The sequence below is a fragment of the Bacillus rossius genome, chromosome 5, assembly GCF_032445375.1.
Source record: "Bacillus rossius redtenbacheri isolate Brsri chromosome 5, Brsri_v3, whole genome shotgun sequence".
NCBI classification, from domain to species: domain Eukaryota; kingdom Metazoa; phylum Arthropoda; class Insecta; order Phasmatodea; family Bacillidae; genus Bacillus; species Bacillus rossius.
In genome coordinates this window covers 19117357-19139626 of record NC_086333.1, presented here as the reverse complement: position 1 = coordinate 19139626, position 22270 = coordinate 19117357, and positions in this window count along the sequence as shown.

Genomic DNA, 22270 nt, shown 5'->3' with positions numbered 1-22270 from the left:
GTTCGATTCGCGTCCGTCACCGTAGAGAAGAGCACCGTAGGGGAATAATATTATTTTGTTTTTATAATACGATTTTTATAACCAATACACATCCCAAATACACCAAACTTGTTTATAATGTGACACAATATTTTTTAAAACATTGCCCAAAAGAACCCGGGTGTAATTTGAATTATTATGTGTAACTGTAAAACACCATTGATCGAACAAAAAAGTATTTAAAGATTCAATATTACTTTTAAATAACCATACGGATTGTGCTGAAAATCGTGGACGATCGTTAAATTACATAATATTAATAAAACAAACGACGAAAACATGATTGAAAAGTCAAATCGATGGTTGTTCCAATTGAGTGGAAGATAGATAGATGCAGCGCAAGCGTACAAGGGGCGTAACGGGACACATCGTAGTGGGACAATTTGCGTTAAGGGACACTTTTTCGTGCGTACAGCCGGCGTTTATTGATTTATTAGACTTTGTCACGTCAAAAAAAAAAACGTAATCAAAGTTATTAAAAACATGACAGGTCAGACATCTGGTATAGAAAATATACGCCTTTAACCACTTGGCCACCGAGACACATACCAGAACGTAAATTAAATAATGGATATTTAAAAATTACAAATATTTAGCCCTAATTTTTTTGACGTGACATCGTCTAATAAATCGATGAATGCCGGCTGCACACACGAAAAAAGTGTCCCGTTACGCACATTGTTCCGTTACGCTGTGTCCCTTTACACACATTGTTCCGTTACGCTGAGTCCCGTTACGCTCATTGTACGCTTGCGCCGCATCTATCTCTCTTCCACTCGATTGGCCTATGCGTCCCAGGAGAAGAAAGACAGCGGTAGCACACAACTTACATTTACACGTGAACAGTTTCGTTGACTGTTTATAAAGTGAGGTGAAAAGTTAATGTGGTTTTCATTGCTTATTAAAATTTCGGCAATTAAGCTTAATTATTATTGCATTTAAAAAATCTGATTACTAGTATAATTTTAAGTATTTATTATTTTATTATTAAAATAAAAATGATTCTATTTTATTCATCAAAGTATGCAATCATTTCATCAATGTTTTGTTATGACGTTGTCACGTTAAACTATCGTCCGTAAACCGACATTACAGACAACCAATTTTTTAATAAAAAATATTTACAGCGCTGCCATTTGAAGGCCGAGCAGGAATATTTTTTTTAATACTTTCTATTAAAATCGCTAGAATCGCATATTGTACATGTTGTCTATTAAAGTGGGCTACCGCCGGGTTTGTTTTCAATGCTTCTACAAGAAGCGAAAGTTCCCCATATTACATACATCATCTATTAGATTGCACAGCATTCATTTTGGTTTTTTTTACGTGCTAGATTATACGTACTTCCATTACAAGATCATAACATCCACCAAAATGATGGCAATATTTGTCGCCAGGATTTGAAATTTTTAACATAAAACTTATAATAAAATCAAAATATATTCACAATGTGCATGATAAATTTATTTATTTCATCAAAATCATTCTTGTTTTGATCCTTGTTGGTTGCAAAAAAGTAAATATACAATAAAAACTAGCAGCGAAACCCGGCGTTGCTCGGGTTAAGATACATCGCATGTTTAATGGTATGAAAATATATAAGGATAGATTTTTTAACATATATATAATAGATTTCTATTTTCGATATTGAGAGACTTATTCGGCCATTAAACAGGCGGTGTATATAGAGTCTATCTAATAGAGTAAACTAATTAACAAATTAAAATAAATTTAAGTAAAAGTTTGTTAATGAAAAATTCAAGTTTTATGAACATGTATACATATTATATTATTCATTTACATATTACATGTTACATTATATATTGACATATATTATACATTTACATTTTTTATTTTTGTATTTTTTATGTTAAATTAAGTCTTACAACACTTGCTTATACACTACATTTATAGTTTTGTTGTTCGGACTGTAAATAAACAAATTTCGAGGTGATTCTACTTGTGAGAATGCGACGTATAATTTGGCCGTGTGCAAAGCATGGTTCTCTTAAGTCAACTCCACAGTACTGGAATGTTTGGCCCTGTGCTTTGTTAATAGTCATGCTGTAAGCCAACTTAACCGGGAACTGCACTCATAAAAAGGTTTGTTTGAATCAAACAAATATTGGTTTATATATGGCGAAACAAATATTCACTTGGTTGAACAAAATATTTTGTTAGCTTAACCAAATTTGGTAAGAAACAAAAATGATTTCTTACACCTAACCAAATATACATTTGAGTTAACAAGATCATTTTGTTGAGTCGACAGAATCTTTCCTACTAAAAAATATTTGTTTGAATTAACAAAATATATTTATTTCGCCATATATAAACACATATGTTGTTGAGGCAAACAAACCTTTCTCTCAGTGTGTAAACGTTTAAAAGTAAAGGGCATATTAAAGGCATCTTGTAATAAATACTATCCTTCTTTTTTTTTTACCAGTCATTATACTGGCTTCGATGACGTTATTTCGTAGCTGTTTGATGCAGAGTCTCGTACCATTACACAGTTTCGGCGAGTTCAGATTTCGTAATAAAATAACTGGTGAACCAATTTTTAATTTGAGACAGTGTAATGGCATTCCTGGAACATTTAATGAATGTAAAAATTCATTTGGAAAATTTATGCTTTCTAGCTCATCAATTATTTTATCAATTGACATGTAAATTTTCTCTTCCACCAGAATCATTTCCTGGATGATGTTATTGATGTCGTTGACAATGTCGTTCTTCGTGGCTAGAATAATTCGTTCGCTTACCATTCTGAATTGGTATAATTTTCAACAATATTTGGATATACTTTATTAATAAGTTGTTAAGGTGTTTCAAATAAATTACATAGCTCTTTAGTTAATGTTATTTGGCCAGTATTTTCGTCTATTGGATAGGTGCATTCTTCTTTTTGTAAACGTTTTTCAGAAAATTCTTGTGCATTTCAACTCCTAAAATCTGCGCCCTCATGTTCGTTGTTAATTTGATTATTTTTACGTGTTCCCTTATAGACAACTTCTTTAAGCAAGCATGAATTTCATCTGCCGGCGTCGATTTGGGAATGACAGGGAGCGTTTGACGAAAATCACCTGATAGTATTAACAACACACCTCCCATTATATTCGTGTTGTCGCGTAAATCTTGAAGTGTTCTATTGAGTGCTTCTAATTATTTTATATGGGCCATTGTGCTTTCGTCCCATTTAAAGGCTTTGCACTGTTTCTATATTTGTCCACGTGCTGATGATTTTGTGATGTCACATACCGGAAATTCATAGTAAGCTTCATTTAATGGTAATTTCAAACCAGAATGCGCTGTTGGTCCACCATCCATGAGTGTAGCCGCTATCATCGATGATGCTATGGCGAGAACAATTTCTTTATTTGCACGGATTTCAGCTAGGATTAAAATGATAAAAAATTATTTTCCGGTGCCGCCAGGTGCGTCTAAAAATTTTATCTTGATGTAGACTTTTGGACATACGCCATTACTTAGCACATGTATGTATGTAGAAGAAAACTACAAAAAAACACAAATGAAAAAAAAACTCAAATTAAGGAAAAAATTGCTGTTGTCAGGATTTAACGCCACACAATACTCCACAACAGGAATATGGTTAACAAACAAAGAAAAACAAAGAAAAATGGACTAACAGAACGAAAAAAAAACCCACAAATGATGACAACACAAAAATACCGAACACAAAAAATTCAGCCAACAGTTGAAACGAGACAAAAACACAGCAAAACGAAAAGACGAAACAAACGCAATATTTTTCCAAAAACCAACAAATAAAAGAGAAACGACAAAAAAAACCACAAATGATGACAGCACAAAAATATTGAACCAAAAAAAAAAAATTCAGCACAACAGTCAAAACGAGACAAAAACATGACCAAACGAAAAGAAGAAACAAACACAACAGTTTTCTAAAACAGAGACAAGCTGTCACTTAAAAGGTAAATGTAAAACTTAATCCTTATTTATATCCATCAAGTATCTAACCTCGGACGAAATTCTATTTATTAATTTTTTATATTAATAAGTGATTTTAATGATACATTTTGAAAATTTTTCAGAATTTCTTGGTTGAATATTAAGAATTTTCAAGATGGTGGTCATATCGTCTTACTGAAGGCTGGTGATGAGGAACATAGGCAACTTTTAGGATTTTAAAAATGTTAATAAATAATGGATTTTTACCTGGAATCAACATATTTGTATTGATCATGGATTGAACTAAAAACAGCAGTCGATGAAATCCATCATAAATTTAATATACGTTTTTTGATTATAAATTGAATTATTTCCGAAATTTCAGGTAATAATTAGAGAATTTATAGTTGGTGGCCAAATGGTAATATGAAGGCGGCCCTGGAAATAAATGAAAATTTCACTCTAGCAAGTTAAAATTGAACTAATATGGCAGCAGCGGCCAAAAGCAGACGAAAATAATATTTCTAAAGCGAACTCCAACAGATGACAATAATATGACCGCCAAGACGTCATTCTGTCATAATATCTGCCTTGGAATTAGTGGTGTGAGGTCAGTTTTCCGGTGGCTTGAACCTAGGAGCTTTTCATAAAATTTATTTAAATTTTATTTTAATTTTTTATTTATTGAATTGTAATATATATAATAAAATCATATAAAAACAATGTAATTTTAAGATGTTAGCCGTACCAAAAAGTGAAACACTCGGGTATTTAAGTTTTTGGTTCCAAGATGGTGAAATTAAAGTTGGCATCTAAAGGCCAGAGTTCAAGGTCATGGTCAATGTCAAAGGTCAAGGTGAAACGTCAAGTTCAAGGACAATTTCAGGGTTGAAGTTCATTTCAATTCTTAGGTCCAGGTTTAAGGTAAAATTTTACCTCTGAATTTAATGAAATTGTATGTAAATATTGTTTTGTAAATTTTTAACATTTTCCAGTTTTCGTATAATGATAACGGATTTTCATATGGCGGACCATTTTTAAAATGGAGGAAGATTTTTATTTAAATTGTATAAATGAATTTTTTATAAGTTTTAAAATTTTGCCCCAATTTATAGCTTAAAAAATACAGATTTTTAAGATGGACACCATAACCAAAAATTCAACATTAGAAATTGGAGCGATCCATACCATGATGGCAGTCGTAACGAAAATTTCAATGGTGACATCACAATTCAAAATGACGCAATGTTCTAGAATCCAATGGTGGCGAAGGTCAGTGTCAAGATCATACATTTAAGATGGCGCACACCGGCATCGGAATTGGACGCAGGACCCAGATTCAAAACCTACAAAACTATACTACTTATGTGGCTTACTGTTTAAATAAACATTTCTTTCTTTCTCTTTAGATTGTTTTATGCATTGCCTAGCTTAGGAAATGTTTTACAAATTTTTTTATGATATATGTTTTTATAAAATCAATGATTTAAAAAATTATATATTTTAAATATTATGTTAATTAAAAACATACAAATGCAAAAAAGTCTTAATATATGTTTCACATTTTTTGTATAATATAACAGCATTTTTAATGTAATATTAACACCAATTTAAAGGAAAAAAATAACACTCGAATTTTAATTGAAATAGCTAAATATAAAAATTGAAATGATATCAATATTAAAGTTTGCACTAAACAAAAGTTTTTTATGTTATAAAGTTGTTTTATAATTTGTTTTTGATATCTTTTCAATACATTGATAATTTTTATCAAAGAAAATTATAATAATTTTTACTGTTAAATTTTTTGAGCCAAGGACTTTATAACAATTTTAGTAAATTTTTGATTCAGAATTGTTTAAAATTATAATAAAACTTAATATAAGTAGGCAAATTAATATAATGTTTAATTTTATTTAAAACGTTAATTTTTATTTAATTTTTTTTCATCTGGAAGTAGAAAATTAAGTAAATTATTTGTTGCCAGATTGTGTTAATTTTGTAACAGCATTTTATTACAAATAAATTATATTTTTTTGGTTATCTACTATAAATTATTTCAAATCAGTCATAAACAATATCGGCAATCGTCAATAGACGCGAAAAAACCAGTTTCAATAAATAAATTTATTGAGCTTCACGTTAGTAATATATATTTCATGCGTAAAATTTGAGTGTGTATTCAGTATAAGCATTTAATATTATGAACGGTCATAAAACGTAAAATGTGTATTTTCTCACTGTGTGGCTGTTACTTCCAACTGCACCGTCAATTCCTCATCACGGGTTTACTGCGCAGTGGCAGGGACGAGACACCGCTCGTGTGCCACGAAACTGGTCCGTCATCTCCAGCATCTTTCCCTAGTTTTCCGCTCCACGCAGTCGTGTGATATGATTTAGGCGGAGCCACGCAGCACGATATTACAATTTCCATCCAGACAGAAAATGTACATTTCCCTTATCAGGAACCCATAAATATCTCTCACTCCACCCATCCTCTCGCTGGGAACAGATAGGCCAGGGGGGTAAAGGAAGGGAAATATGAAAGTTTGCAAGTTTTCCATTTCTAGAAACATGAAGGCACATAAGGAATGGGCTTTCTGCGGAGCTCTGCATCATCTATACTTGCAAAAATACACACACGCAAAGACTTACTGAAGTGGTATTTTTTTTAACCACGTACCTACACCAGCAAAACCCAATAAAATTAATCCTTAAGGCTCGTTGTCACATGCCACATTGATATTTATTTTTATTTTTTATTACTTTTGATGGACTTTTCGAAAATTTTAGCTCGATAACTTCCTTGCATTTATTGTTATAATATATATTGGTAATCATATCCGGCTTCCTGGGCACCACACCTCGGACACTGCACACCTACTGCGAACCTGTAACAAAAAAAACTTGAGTTATATCCTAACATTTTGACACCACTTTCATATTTGTATCGTACGTCTAGCGGAAGTTATAAATTTGTGTAATCAGGGAAAGACTTTTCGGACATACTGTATAATTAATTGGTGTAATATCACGATTTCAAAACGTCGCGCAAGTCTTTGTAATCGTCATCACTTTCTGACTTTCTACATACATGATATTACACCATATAAATGTAAGTTATAATATTTTTTGGCAGTACCACCAAAGCAAGGGAGGTATCGAGATAAAATGTTAGAATTTGCCCTTTAAAAATGGGAGCGAGGCTTCCAGTATTCGCAAATGTTGGATAACCTCTAACCTAGGTAACAAGTAAATTCATAATTTATCACGTAGCCAATAAATACATTAACAATACGAACCTCGGATCAAATTTAACTAAGAATTCTTTAAAATAATTCAGAACGTGATAATTAAATATAATTGTGTTTTCAACTGTATTTCTGGACGTGAATCATACGTATGTTCCGCATTCACCGCTAGAATACGCTGCTGGAGTAGCTAAGTATAAAATCGAATAATTCGATCTGCTGAGTGAAATTTTAATCTACGTAATGAAACTGCACCCATAAAAGCGAAAAACTTGAAAAAAGGTACTAAACCCCTTCTTTGAATCTGATTTTAAACGAGAAATTTTATTTAAATCTTTCATTGAAATTAAACAGTAAAAAATATAACGTTTTATTTTGTCTTTGTGAACTTTGTTTCACGCCATTCGCCACAGACTGCAGCACGGTGGTTGCACATTTCGGTTTCTTGATTTCCGTCGCATTAACGATATTACTCCCACAGAATGCCGTATACCAAGAGTTAAAATGTTACACGTCAAAAAAAAAAATAACAAAAAAAAAGTATGCATGGCGTATGAGACGGAACCCCAACTGTAGAAAGAATGTTTTACGATAAAATCATTCAAACTCGCTAAATTCTTCGGAACAAATTCGTGTAGATAATATTACCGATAATCCCACTTTATCTACACCAAGCATACAAGCAATGAGATGATTATAAATATGGATATTTATTTGTTGCAATGATGTTATCAAACCCTTAATATATTCTTAAACCAAACTATTGCGCACTTAAATTGCACTCATTTTGATAATGAAAGCACTCTTGAGATAAATTTCAGTATTTTTGTTCGTTTGTATAAAGAATTAAATTGTGTTTCATTATTTTAACTTCAAGTGTTCAATCTCTAATAATTTTGTATTTTAGAGGCACATATTCAACAGTCTTTTTAAACTAAATGTTATAAAATGAATCAATCATAACTCCGAAATTATTATTTTGGAAAAAAAGCGAATTCAGGGTAAAAAAAATAAAAATATAGGTAATATAACTACATTTTTAATCGAATAAATATATTATTTTGTAAAAATTAGGTGTGATAGTAGTACATAAACGTATGTCTGTGAGCAGAATTCAGAATGAGGAGCGAAAACAAGTCAGTGACCAGCCATCATATTGAATTTTTTTGAAGAATATTTTCACAATTTTCTTACAAAAAAATATTACAAATTTCATTAAACCGTTTCAAAACTTCTGTGTTTTAAAGGAAAAACTCCTTTTAAAGCGGAAATTTTATTTACGCTCCGGAGAAAAAATCAGGCACTTCGTCCTCCGCATTAAGGTATAATTTTTCTCGCAGAAGTTTATATATATTGTTACGATTTACCGCGGGGTTCGTAAACGATAGCCCAATTAAAGATTCTATCACTTAACAGTTTTATTGATGGCCACTTCTTATGTCACTTACAAATAATCTTCTAAAATGGCAAATAATCAATTGAACTTAAAATTTTTGCTTCCCCAGTCACTGAGTTTCCAAACACCAACACCTCGCTGGGCCGCACCACCGACGCAACTCTCGCCGCAGCACCCCTCGTGGATCTCAGCCGCGGGACTCCGCCGACGCACTCCGCCGCCGCCGACGCATTTGCCTTCGCCGAAGATCCGCTCGTCGCCTCGTTCGGAACTTTGCTCGGGACTCCACCGCGGGAAAACTCCCGACTCCACTGAACTCACTCACTCCCTGCCCTGGAATCTTCGTCCAAGGACTTCACCACTCTGCCGCACCAGCGGCACTATCGCCCCGGAAACTCCGCCGCCGGAGAACTCCCGACTGAACTCTCACTGACTCAGCTCCCCTGCTGCCAATTCTTGAACTCACGAGCGCGGCTGGGGCGAGTCGCGTCATTCCGCGCCGACACGACGGCAGAAATCTCTCGAAACACGTGTCGGCGGTTCGCGTAACTCCGCAGCTGTCAGGTTTCGGATGTCAAACCAACATCGCTGCGCAGGGAGCTGAGGGCTGGAGGGAGGGTAAGCGGCTACCCAGGTGCCCATTGCACATCTCATGTTACGGCGGCATGTGATGCAGCCCAGCTAGCTCTTCACCTGCGCGTGACGTGGCCTTGCTCACGTTCGTAACAATATTTTAAAACAATCCCTTTTGACACAGACTACAGTCGTAGGTAGATTTAAATGAACATATTTCTTTTGAAATATTTTAGAAACTTCTATAAACTCCTGGGGCATTTGATGAACTTAGTAAAACCTACATAACATATTATATACGTTCGTCAGCATTTAAAAAAGAAAGGTATAAATTTTTCTCATATTCGATGCAGCGAAAATATTTTGAATGTTTTTTATTGCAGCGGCTGCTGCCACCGTTTCAAACGTGCGCGCGTTTGCCGACCTCCCGTCATAGGTCCCCTTCTCATTTCCTCCCCTCCTTCTTGTGATGTGCCTTTATTCCCCTACCTCGCCAGGGCACTTGCGCAGTGGTGTAGGCAGGAGGCATTATAGTGTTGGTCCGCCTTTGGACGAGCCTTCTTCTTTGTCCTCAGTCCATCGCAAAATTAGGGCCTTGTGATTCATCTCCTGCTGAATACTTTTGTCTGCGATGTGATAGGTTTGCCGTAATTAATCGCACGAGATCACGAACCCACATGGTTTTGCAACGGCTGCGGTGTTAGTTTGGTCTATGTAGCGCAAGGGTAGCCGCTCTTTAACGTAGTTTATAAATTCTTCGTTCACCTTCTTTCTAATTAAATTCCTGTGTTTTGCTACCTGTAATTCATTTGATTTTAGTGCGTGATGGGTGCGGTGTTTCAACATCGAGCGTTGCAAAGCCATGTCTGGTAAGTGTGTATCTGAAGTTCCTTCTTTCCCTTTTTTGTGTTACGATTCCGTCCGTAATTAAATTTTTGTAGTGATCAGTACATTCTGTAATGTTTTCTGTTCTGTGTTGAGTCTCGCCCCGTGTGGGCTATGAAATAAATTTATCTTTATACAGCTTGTTCTCGCGTCTACGAAGTTGCTTGTTCATGCGTTCACCTCGTTAGATTTCATGGTTGCGGACGTTTGCGTGTTTGTGACATATGCCTTTTCACGTGGGATAATATTCTTTTGCTTGCCCTTTTGACTCATGTATCGGTCATTTGCTGTAACATTTCACAAAAACGGTTTTTAATGTTTAATTGTATTTGCATATTACGCGTTGTGGGGAAATATATCACGTAAAAAAATTGTATATCGATATATATGCATGCAACTTTTTTTCGTTCGGATGAACATCCCGGGTCCGCACAGGGCCAGAGCACCGGGTCCGTCACGCACTAACATTTAATCAATTACAGGTAGCAAAACACAGGAATTTAATTAGAAAGGAGGTACACGAAGCTACCCTTGCGCTACATAGACCAAACTAACACTGCAGCCGTTGCAAAACCATGTGGGTTCGTGATCTCGTGCGATTAATTACGGCAAACCTCAAAAGTATTCAGCAGGAGCTGAATCACAAAACCCTAATGCTGCGACGGACCGAGGACGAAGAAGACCCTCGTCTGACGGCGGAACAACACTATATGGCCTCCTGCCTACTAGTGATGGGTCGTTCGTTAACGATTCGTTCAAAAAGAACGAATCTTTGAGAGAACGAAATCTTGCGATTCGTTCGCGATGTAAAGAACCGGCTCTTTGAGAGCCGGTACCTTGAAAGATTCGGTAGAACGAAAATGCGGAGAGAACGAGAGAACCAACCGGCTCTTTGAGAGCCGGTACCTTGAAAGATTCGGAAGAACGAAAACGCGGAGAGAACGAGAGAACGAGATGAGAGAACCGGCCACGCGCCCGGTCTGATTCGTTCGTGAAATGATTCATGACGTCAGGAGTCTGAAGAATTAGTAATCACAGCGTGAGCATGTTCATAAGAGCAAACGATAACTGATCAAATAAAATAGGGTAACATGAAAAGTATCTATACCTGAAAATGTCAACTGTTAAGTAGTGGTTTAAAATTGCGTTTTCACATTCACATACACAAATTTGGGGGGGGAAAAAACACGAATTAAAAATAACAGGGAAAGTAACTACAAATGTTCACACTTACCATTTAGGTGTTAATTAATGTACCTACTTCATTTTTCTCTCTTCATACTGAATCGCAGTAGTAGTATTCAATTTTTGTCTTTTTTTCTCTAAATGTGTTGGTCTACATGTAAACACTTTACTCTCTCTAGAGTGTAAATAGCCTGTATATTAATATTTGTAACTTAAAAAGTAATACAATATAAATAATCTTGTTTCATATACGCAACTGTGATTCACTGGCTACGAAAAGCAATGTTCAAGTACTAGCTATAATAGTGCGATTACAAATTAAAGTTAAGAAAGATCACTTTCGTACCTAACATTCTTAGATTTAATGCTCCCGTATTATATAGAATCACTGCATGAAGCATTTGCAGCGATCAACAGTCAATAATTTTATAACAGTCAGTATACAACTAGACATTTGAAATTTCATTTACCCATGCAGAGTAGATAAAGATAACCACCCACGCGATAACGAGGGGAGGCTGGAAGCAAACACGTAGCTAATACTCTAAAGGATGAACGAGTTACGACACCTGATAAAAGAGCCAGATCCTATTCACAGAAAAGAACGAAATGACCGAGATGAACGAATCGTTCTGAACGAATCTTTCACGGAACTGATCCGAAAGTACCGGTTCGGTCAAAAGAACCGTTCTGCCCATCACTACTGCCTACGCCACTGCGCAAGCGTGCCGGCGAGGTAGGGGAAGAAAAGGCACATCACAAGAAGGAGGGGAGGAAATGAGAAGGGGACCTATGACGGGAGGTCGGCAAACGCGCGCACGTTTGAAAAGGTAGCAGCAGCCGCAGCAACTCCCCCACCCTTAAGCGTCTCTACCAGGAGCACAAGTATAGCACAGTCAATTTCTTCTTTCCCACCAAGGTAGCAGTTCCACAATTTACATAATATACGAAACTGTACAGCAGAGATTAAGGTACTTTGGCGCCGAAGTGAAGTAGACGGTTGATAGTCCAGCACAGACGTGATTCAGAAAGCAGGTAATCAGCCAGTTCAGTGCAACAGTACGGGTATGAATCTTCTGGCAGCACTGCAGGCGGTGATGTAGGCCCCCGGGGCGCAGCTACTCACTCGAAGTCTCGATGTCAGCAAGACAGCACCTTGCGGCTGATGGATCTAAGAGGAGTCGTGCACCCACCAAGGACGCCAGATGCAGTTCCTTCAACAGGCAGATGAAAGAAGGGGTTATCCCTGACGGCCTGATCCCGATGACACGGTGGTGCAGGCTTCAGAGGACCAGGAGAACAGCAAGCGCCTGACGGTCTGCAACCCGCGCCATCAGGTTGCGCAGCATGTCACGAACAGTCTCAGGCGAGCCGCGGCTCTTCTCGGCAGCAGCTGAGCTGCTCATGCTGGCAGCCACACGAGCAGCCAGGACAGCAGTGCGGTGGCCTCGCACGCAAGGCTGACGGAGAGGGGCGGCTCCACGGGCGGGCCCAGCCAGGGAGTCGTCATCACCTCGTCGCAGGAAGATGGCCAAGGCGAGGGCGCGCCTCACGTCCGAGACATGCCTCCAACTAGCTCCCACTCAGCGGGTGTCCTTGTAGGTCTGGCGGGGGGTGGCGAGTAGCAGCCGGGGATGGTCGATCCTCAGGGTGCGGTGAACAGCAGAAACAGTTGATGCAGCTCTTTACGTCCGCGCGCGTTGCCTCGGCAAGTGACAGGGAAGGGAAGAGAAGAAGCGCCATAACTAAAAACCAGAAACGAGGGCGAGCAACAACAGAAAAAGAAAACAAAACAACTAAAGGAATAACAAATTTAAAAAATATATCGGTACATGACATTTGACATATTAGTTTTTTTGATTTCACCTGCTGTAATAACGCAGTATTTTTTACCCAGGAAGCTCACCACAGTGTACGGCCCCCGGAAAGCCGGTAACAATTTAACATTTAAACTATTAGCCAGTGAAGGTAACACAAAGCTTTTACACAAAACCTGATCTCCAATGCAAACATCATGTGCACTCCGATCTTTATTATAAGCCTTAGCAACGACCTCCCTGGCCTTATGCAAGTTACAAGACACACTGTCAAGAACATTTTCCAATTCTACTTCACTTAGCGCAGTATTCAGAGGCGGCAAACCCCATTTGTTAAGGAGAGGGTGGGTAAGTTCTCTACCCAGAAAAGGCACCGAAGGAGGGTAGCCAGAAGCGTAATGAGTCGCTGAATTAAGCCCAACATTAATAAAGTCAAGATACGCGTCCCACTAAGTCTGATCGCCTCGATAGAAAGACGTAAGGATACCTTTAAGGACTTTGTTCACTCGTTCAGACTGATTGCACTGTGGAAAGTGAGGGCTACTGAATACAGGCTTTATTGCCCATTCAAGACAAATATCCTTATAAATTGCGGACTGAAAATACTGTGCATTATCAGAGACTAACATGGCAGGCGCACCTAGCAACTTCCATACTTAATCTAAGGGCCTTAACGATAGAAGTAGATTTCATATTCTTTAGAGGAAGCAAAATTACATTTTTAGTTAATATATCCAAAACGACTAAAATGCAATTGTTGCCTTTGCGGGAACGAGTGAGGGGGCCAAATATATCCATGTGTACCATCTGCCATGGTGCCACAGGAGGGTCAGCATTATACAAACTGATCCTGGCGTTAAGTGGAGGTTTTGAAATTTGACAGTCATGACATGATCTGACGAATTTACGCACGTCCTCAAGTAGTTCCGGCCAAGCAAGGTGGGCGGAGATTTTTTGAAATGTTTTGTCTATACCCAGATGCCCACCAATCAACGAGGCATGAAATTAAGACATCATAGGGCAAAGAATTACGGGCACTACAGTCTTACGGGCTTTGCCAGTTTACCCGGTGAACATGATCAGGCCATTTTCCTCCACATGAGGAACCACCTTGTTCGAATGCAGATTCTTTTTGATATTCATACAGAGCGGATCGTCCCGCTGGCAATCTCTTAAATTAAAATAGGATTCTGGAAAACGTTTGCATACCGCCAACTGATCAGAATCAGTCGCTGCCTGAGGTGAATCAACATGAAATTCTTCTGGGGAAAACATACGAGATAGAATATCAGCAACCACATTCTCGCTTCCATTGATATGGTGGATTTTAAATTTAAACCGAGAAAGACGCAAAACCCATCTGCCTAGCTTCCCCAGTTGGTGCGGGTGGTTGAAGAGCCAGCTAAGTGCCTGGTTGTCTGTAAAAAGATGAAACTCCCGACAATCCAGGTACGAGGAAAATTTCTCAATTCCGAATAAACTGGCAAGGGCCTCCTTTTCGTACGTACCTAAACGTTTTTCTGCCTCTAACAAGGTACGGCTGGCAAATGCGATGGGCCTTAACACGCCACTTTCAACATGTCCCAGGACTGCACCTACCGCAAGGGCGGACGCATCCACTTAAAGAGCAAATCTTCTTTTGAAATCTGGTAGAATAAGCACGGGCGGGCAGGCAAGAAGTTGTTTAAGGGTATTAAATGCTTTTTCTTGCTCATTCCCCCAAGTAAAGGCAACATTTTTTTACGCAAAACATTAAGCGGTGCACTAACAGTAGTTTAATCAGGAATAAAGTGGGAAAAATATCCTAACATACCAAAGAAGCGTTGAAACCCCTTAAGCTGTTTAGGGCGGGGGAAATTAACAATTGGAGAAATTTTATCCGGGTCCATTACCAAGTGACCTTGAGAAATCACGAACCCCAGAAACTTTACGTGATCCTTCCCAAGATCAATTTTGTGGGGATTTACGGTTGAATTAGCTTGTTTTAAGCGACTAAAAACTTCCCTTAACTGAACTAAATGTTCGTCAAAAGAGTTACTGTACACAATGAAATCATCAATGTAATTAAACACAAATTTAAATTTAATATTGCCGAAAATATGGTCTAGGACCCGACTCAAGGCCTGACTATCAAAGCTCACTCTAATGGGTATGCGATTAAACTGAAAGTGACCCCAAGGGGTAGAAAAGGCTGTATAATTTCTATAATCAGGATGGAGGAGACATTGGTGAAAGCTTGAGTTTAGGTCAATAATCGAATATACTCGAGCATTACCCAGGTGTTGGAGGGCGCTCTCCACTGTAGGAAGTGGCCATACGTCATCGTAAATTTTAGAATTCAGAGGTTTAAAATTATGAACTAATCGCATTTCTGAAGTACCTTTTTTAGCTACCAGAAATGTAGGCGTGCTAATATCTTACGTGGAAAGGGTTATTACCTCAGCTTGTAACGATTTCTTAATAATATCCCGCATGATTTGAATTTTTGGTGGCGAGACCTTATGATACTTAGCCCGCACAGGCGTTTCGTCCTTGAGATAAAACCGATAGGGAAGGACGTTACAACGGCCTAACTTCTTGGTAATTACATCAGGAAAATTATTAACTAAGCCCGTAATCGCTTTTTTCCTGTCATCAACAGAGATTTCACTACTAGTTAAGACAATGGCTCATCGGAGTCATGGGTAAGCAACACCCTTACTGACGGGGCTAAGGCAAACCGCAGCTCGTGCCGACTCACGTCTAAGACACAGCGAGTTTTACCAAGGAAATCTAATCCTAATATCAGGCTGAACGACAAGCCGGGAACAACTGTGAATATCCAATCCCAAGAAAATCCAGAGATTTTAATGTGGATTAACACCGAAACACTAGCACGTAAAACATCGCCATTTTCAATGCAAATTTTAACAGCAGAATCATGAACTACTCGTAACAAAAACGGATGTTCCTTACATATATCGTTAAACAAGGACTCACTAATCAAGGATCGCGAGGCTCCTGAATCAACCAGTGACGGAAATTTTTTCCCTAGAATCCGGACGGGAACAAAATGAAGACATTTTCTTGGAGTGGCTTTACGCACTTTACGACGGAGACGACCAATCCTGCGTCCCGTCAAACCCCGTTTCCCGGACAGTCGACACGATAGTGACCAGCTTTCTTACATCTAAAGCATGTTCTTTGCGTGGGATCCACGCGAGGACTCGTGCACCCGGGCACTAGATGGCCAAAGGCGCAACAGTTGGCATACCTTTCTCCACTACGGCGGCCGCCCGGCACATTGTTCAAGGCCGGCGGCGAGTCACCGCACGGCGCGCTTACACTGCAAGGTCGCGCGCTAGACGGGCGCTGTCTACCAAGTCCGTCCGCACCAGGGGTGACGCCAGCGGCGCACAATTGCGTGGATGAGCGCAAACGTTCTTTAGAATCCCTGCGATTTAAATTTCCTTGTGAAGGAGGGGAGAATTCAGATAAATATATATTTTTTTTTGCGGCTAAGGGACGGTTCTCAACTTCGCCACCCCACCTGCGTAATGCATCCAAGGTAGAAGGAGGGGGAAGCATGGCACAATGTTGCAATACCAAGGGTGAAATATTACTTAATATGGTTTGTACAAGGTCAGGCTCAGCAAGACCTAGTTCAAGCGCCTCAGCATACGCAGCCACGGAATTTATAAATTCTGCGACTGGTTCATTAGGTTTTTGAAAACGACTCACGAAGTCGCGCTTGCAGGCTTCCAAAACCCGCGTAGGAAACGCAAACCGTAATACCTGCGTTTTAAAGTCAGAAAAACTACGTTTCCGTACTACGGCGTCCGTGAGCATTTCGACATATGTACTGCCGCACTTGCTTAGAAGAGCCTTAAGAAACTCTTCCTCGCTAACCAAATTTAATCTGGCGATACGCGTGGCTTCGATTAGAAAATCAAGAACGGCACGTGGCTCTAAGCCATCAAGGCGGGACAAGTTCTTAAGAGATGCACGAAAAAGTTTCAAACTAATGACATTGCTGACTCACACCATCCGGAGCTTGCCGCGGCTGCTCCTCAAAGCTCGCATCCAACGAACCCCGAATATACTGCACCAGCTTGGCCCGCAGCTCGGCCACGGTATCCGTTAACTCGAACTCAATGCCGCTCCAGGAGGTCTGCCCTACGTAGCTTATACACCCAAGCCGTCGCAGGAGTGCCCATGGTGCATGCAACAAAGATTCAGAACACAAATTAACTCTGGCCTAGCAGAGTAGCGCAGTTGCAGCCTCCTGGGATCCCTAGGTCCTAGTAGCCTACACTTCCACGCTGAAAGACACACAAATATAATGCCCCAATATGGTTTAGGCTGCCAAAGTCGGGTGTTCTTAACATTATGGCTGAGTGATCGTAAACAAGAGAACAAGCATAATTGTAGTAACTAGACTTTATTATTATTTATTTTCCAAACAAGGTAACAAATTTCTATATTCAGACAAACCTCAAAATGTAAATGTTTGATTCAACATTAAAACAGAATAATAACGTACAATAAATAGCATGAACTTATCGAAATACAAAGATGAGTGCCGCAGCACGCTAAACATTATCTTAATGGAAACAACATTAAATGTCTTAACGAATTTCATATTTTGCGCAGTAAGGTAGTCATGCAATTATTTTTGATCTTCAAATAATGGTTTTCATTCCTTGCACTAATTCGTGTTCGTAAAATAATTTTGGACAAAGTTTCAATGTAAGGTTGATAAACTTGCTAATAAATTCAATCGAATTTGATAATTACTAAAAAGTTTATTTTTTACATTTTTACCCCTATTCTTACTGTAGTAAGTCGTTTCATCAAAAATTGTTTTAGATATTTTAGATAAAGTTTAGGTGTTTTACAATAAATTATAAAAAAAATGAAAGTAAATGTATTACCAAAATTAATATCTTTTCTACATTTACATACTACTCTTAAAGTTAGGTTCTCATGCGCGTTGCTCTTTTATCGTTGTGCTGTGCATATTATATTCTATTAATCATTTTTGTTTTCCTCTGTTTGTCGCTGTATAGTCCAAAATTGATATTTTTATTCACATTCTCTTCGCAACTGTCTCGTGTTTGTCAGGCCACTGTGTTCGACTGTGCTGTAGTGTGTTTCTGTTACCCCTTCCACGAAATTCTCTGTGCTGTCTACGATTTTAATTTTTTGACATCGGCGAATTTTGGCTTTTTTTACTGTGTATTCGCATTTTAAACTATTTGTCTTTAAGTGAGCTTTCTAATTACCTACAATAACGTATTTATAAAAAATTTCTTAAATTATTAAATCGTTTTCCATATTGTTTGAAATTATTATAGAAATGAAAATTTTACTGAAGCTGTCATAAATATGGACAATTGTTTTTTTTTAATTTTAAGTACTTAAAATTGTTGTGAAGATTTCAAAATTAATTAAAGATCCCTAACTGATTGTACCAAACATAATATATATATATATATATATATATATATATATATATATATATATATTAATGTCTGTAACACAAAAATCCCGGATTACAGGACAGAAACGTTTATTACCAAATAACTGTAAAATTTATGTTTTTAATGTTTCATGTTAAATAGCATGTGCGCATTTTTTTTTGTCTGGGTAAGGTGAAGAATGACATGTTTTTAAGACCTGTTCCTAAGATGTAGAGTGAAGAGGCGAGCGAGTAGCCCCGAGGTCATCCGCCGAAAAAAAAAAAAATGAAAATGCGTGGATAACTATAAGTGCTTTTTTCAAAATATGAAACTCTTAAATGAAAAGTGCTACTTATGAATCTGCTAATGAAGCTGCTTTCAAACAATGATTAAGAAAATGTCCCAATTAATTTTGAAAGAGATGGCTACTAGTTCTGAATATTAGAGACCATCAACTAAGCCGTAATTAAATCATTTATTCTTGTTAAAGGTTTGTTTTATTTAAAAATATATATATAAATGGGGGTGGCATGGGTAAATCCTGCCCTTCCCTGAATGCGCCTTTTATAAAATTTAGAAGTATTTACTTCTTAATATGTATATTTTTTTCATGCTAAATGTTTCGTGTACCTTTACGTTTATGTATTGTCGAGGATTGCGTTAAATTTGCAGACATAGTCACTGCCGATGGTTGATGGTCACTGGGACTTCGAATATAGATGTCACGTTACAGGATCTGACAGTTAAAATTATCATGGATGAAGTTTCCCTGTTTCCCATCTTGCAATCACACTCCAACACTCAGCCGTCCTGACTTAAAATAACTGCTTGAGGTTTGTGTGTTGGTCTTCCTGGGGCACGCCACAAGAAACAAATCTTGATAGGAGTGCAGGCAATGAAAAATAAATACGTGGAAATAATTTAATTCTGTATACATCATAAGCTAAACGTTTTTATTTTGCTCAATATTTCACTACTGTTATCACATAAACAAATAAATATAAATCTTTTGGCATTAATTTAATTTCAGATATTTTGCTTAATGTAAATAAAAAGAGCAAACTGATATTTCTGAGTAACATCATAAAAAACAATGTTTACATCAATATAATGTTTCTTTTATTTGTTTATAAATTTTCAAAGCTTTAATTTTTAATTTTTATTGTCAAGGGGAGGTCGAGTTTTAGGTGGAAATTTTTAACTCTCTCCTCCCGTTACTTAATACATATTTACTGATATGTAAGGGCTTTGTGACCGGCAGGACGTATTATCAGAGAGAGCTGGCTATTTGTTTAATGATGCCTGCTGATTGATGGTGTTCCACGAACCCCTTGCCGCTCGCGAGATGGCTGGCAGGTCAGGAGCATTGAGACACCCTTGACTCCGGCGAAGGAGGTTTATTAGGGTTCGTCCCGTTTGATGTCAATATTTCATATCCAATTAATGCACTAGTCCTACATGCTTAGTTTGTATAGGTTTTAAGTCGCTTAGCTTTCACGGATATAATTACAAATTTTTCCTAAAATATGATTTTTAATTATTATAACGCATACAAATTAGGTGTACTACTAACATTACTTAATTTAAATTATGTTTGACATATAGTAATAGTTGCTTCTTCATATAAGATTTAAAAATTCTTGAGAAAAATAAACTGAAAAAATTCCCAATATTTAAAACTGTGTAAACTTAAATGAATAACACTAATATAACTTAGCCTAATACATAATAATAAGGTACTAAAAATAAACATAATTTATAGAACGCAGACAGGATCGCGACACGCGCCAGGTTAGGAGCTGACAGTTGGCCCTGCACGGCCACTGGCGTCACCGCGGTGTCACATGCCGTCCACTGAAGTAAGGCATGCCGGGCGTGCCTGGCCGGATTAAAATGACCGTTGCTACCAACATCCCCCCAACCACCGTACTTATACTCATTCCTCGGCGCTGTTATCTATCACTGAGCGGCCTTGGGAATTCTGTGGGCCGCCGTGGGTAGTGGGGCGAATAGGCAGCGCCTTTCTGGACTTTTCGGGCTTCGAGTCGGCCCGGAATGACGCGACTCGTCACAGTCGCTCTCGTCGGTTCTGTAAATACGTCCTACTAGTATAAAAGGGTGACGCCGGCCTCTACGGGAGTTCCGAGCGAGTTCGAAGAGTTCAGAAGGATCCGAGTAAAGGGAAGTGCGACATCGGTGAAGAGTATGATAGACCCCCCACGAGATTGGCGCGACACATAGCGATGGAATAGAGAGAGTGTAACTGATTGGCGCGATGCTGGGTGTGTGGACAGGCGGTAGGTAAGGGGTGAACACTGTTGAGCCTAGCTCCAGTGAGGAGTCCAAATTTGGAACTTGCCAGACATTGAGTGTCTTACGAATAAACATATTTATGTGCCAATGATTGGTGATCAAACATTTTTAAGTACAATTGTTTATTAGTAATGTAAATATTAAAAATTATTAAAATTGTAAAATAACATTAATGGACTGTTTATTTGGAACCCAGTTCTCTCTATATAAGTAGTAGCAATACAAAAACTACCAACAGAAATTATTATATTTTGCTTAATTCATACCCAAAGAGGTAAGAAAGGTATGTTTGTCTTTAAGATATATATATATATATATATATATATATTTCCAAATTTATGTCAGTATATGAAATGTTTATTTGTAGCAATAACAAACATTCTAAAAAAAAATATATGTTGCCTTATTCAACCCCCTAGGAGTAAACATGTGGTAATTGTATGTTTTAGATTTATAAATATAACTCCGAATTTAAGTAAGCATAATTATATAGTTTACCATTATAAAAAGACGAAAACAAACAACTACAATATTCAAATTTTGCAAAATATACTTCTAAGGGGGAGAAAAAATGTAAGTTTTAAGATAATTAATTATATCTCCAAAGATTACCAATGAAAATAGAAAAATATTAGGAGCCAACGCTGCCAAGCACAGTTTTACCATTTTGCAAAATTCAAGCTATATGAATTGTTAAAGGGGTTTAACTATTAATAGGAGAACAAAATTAAAAAATCTTGTATCTTGAGACTCATATTGCTTATTTGGGCTTTTTTTATAATTATTTTCTTTAATGAGGTATAAATTGGTTGTGTTTTCATTTAATTTAAAAAATTGTCTCTCCCCAAATAATTAAGTTAGACTTTAATAAAATGATGAAATATTAAACAAAAAAATGTAAAATTCTTTACAAGAATCATCTCCTAAGGTGTTAAAATGGGTTTAGTTTGCTTGAAAGTATAACATGCATATTTTAAAATCTATTTGAATTAAGCGTGATGAAGTATGAACAAAAATCATATTGTGTTTTGCATTGTATTTTTTAGTGTTCCTGATTTTGTCTCTTTAGTATAGGAAAATTGAATGAGATTCACTTTAAAAAAATACAATTCTTATCTCAGTAACAAATAAATCTTAATGTAAGAATCTGAGCATTTATTACTGTAATATTTAATTAGCTACGTGTAGAGTGCTTTTGTCATTTTTCGATATATTATCTCAAAGGCATTGCAACTGGAGCACGCTATATTTAATATGAATAAATAACTTATTTAAAAAATAATAATTGACAAAAACTGAGCTTGATGTAATTAGATTAGTACGATTTTATAGTATGATCTTTACCTATAGAATTTTTATATATTCGCCCGCAAAAATGGTGAAAAAGAAATATATTTTTTTCTTTATTAAAAGTAGAATCCCTAGAGCTAATCAAGC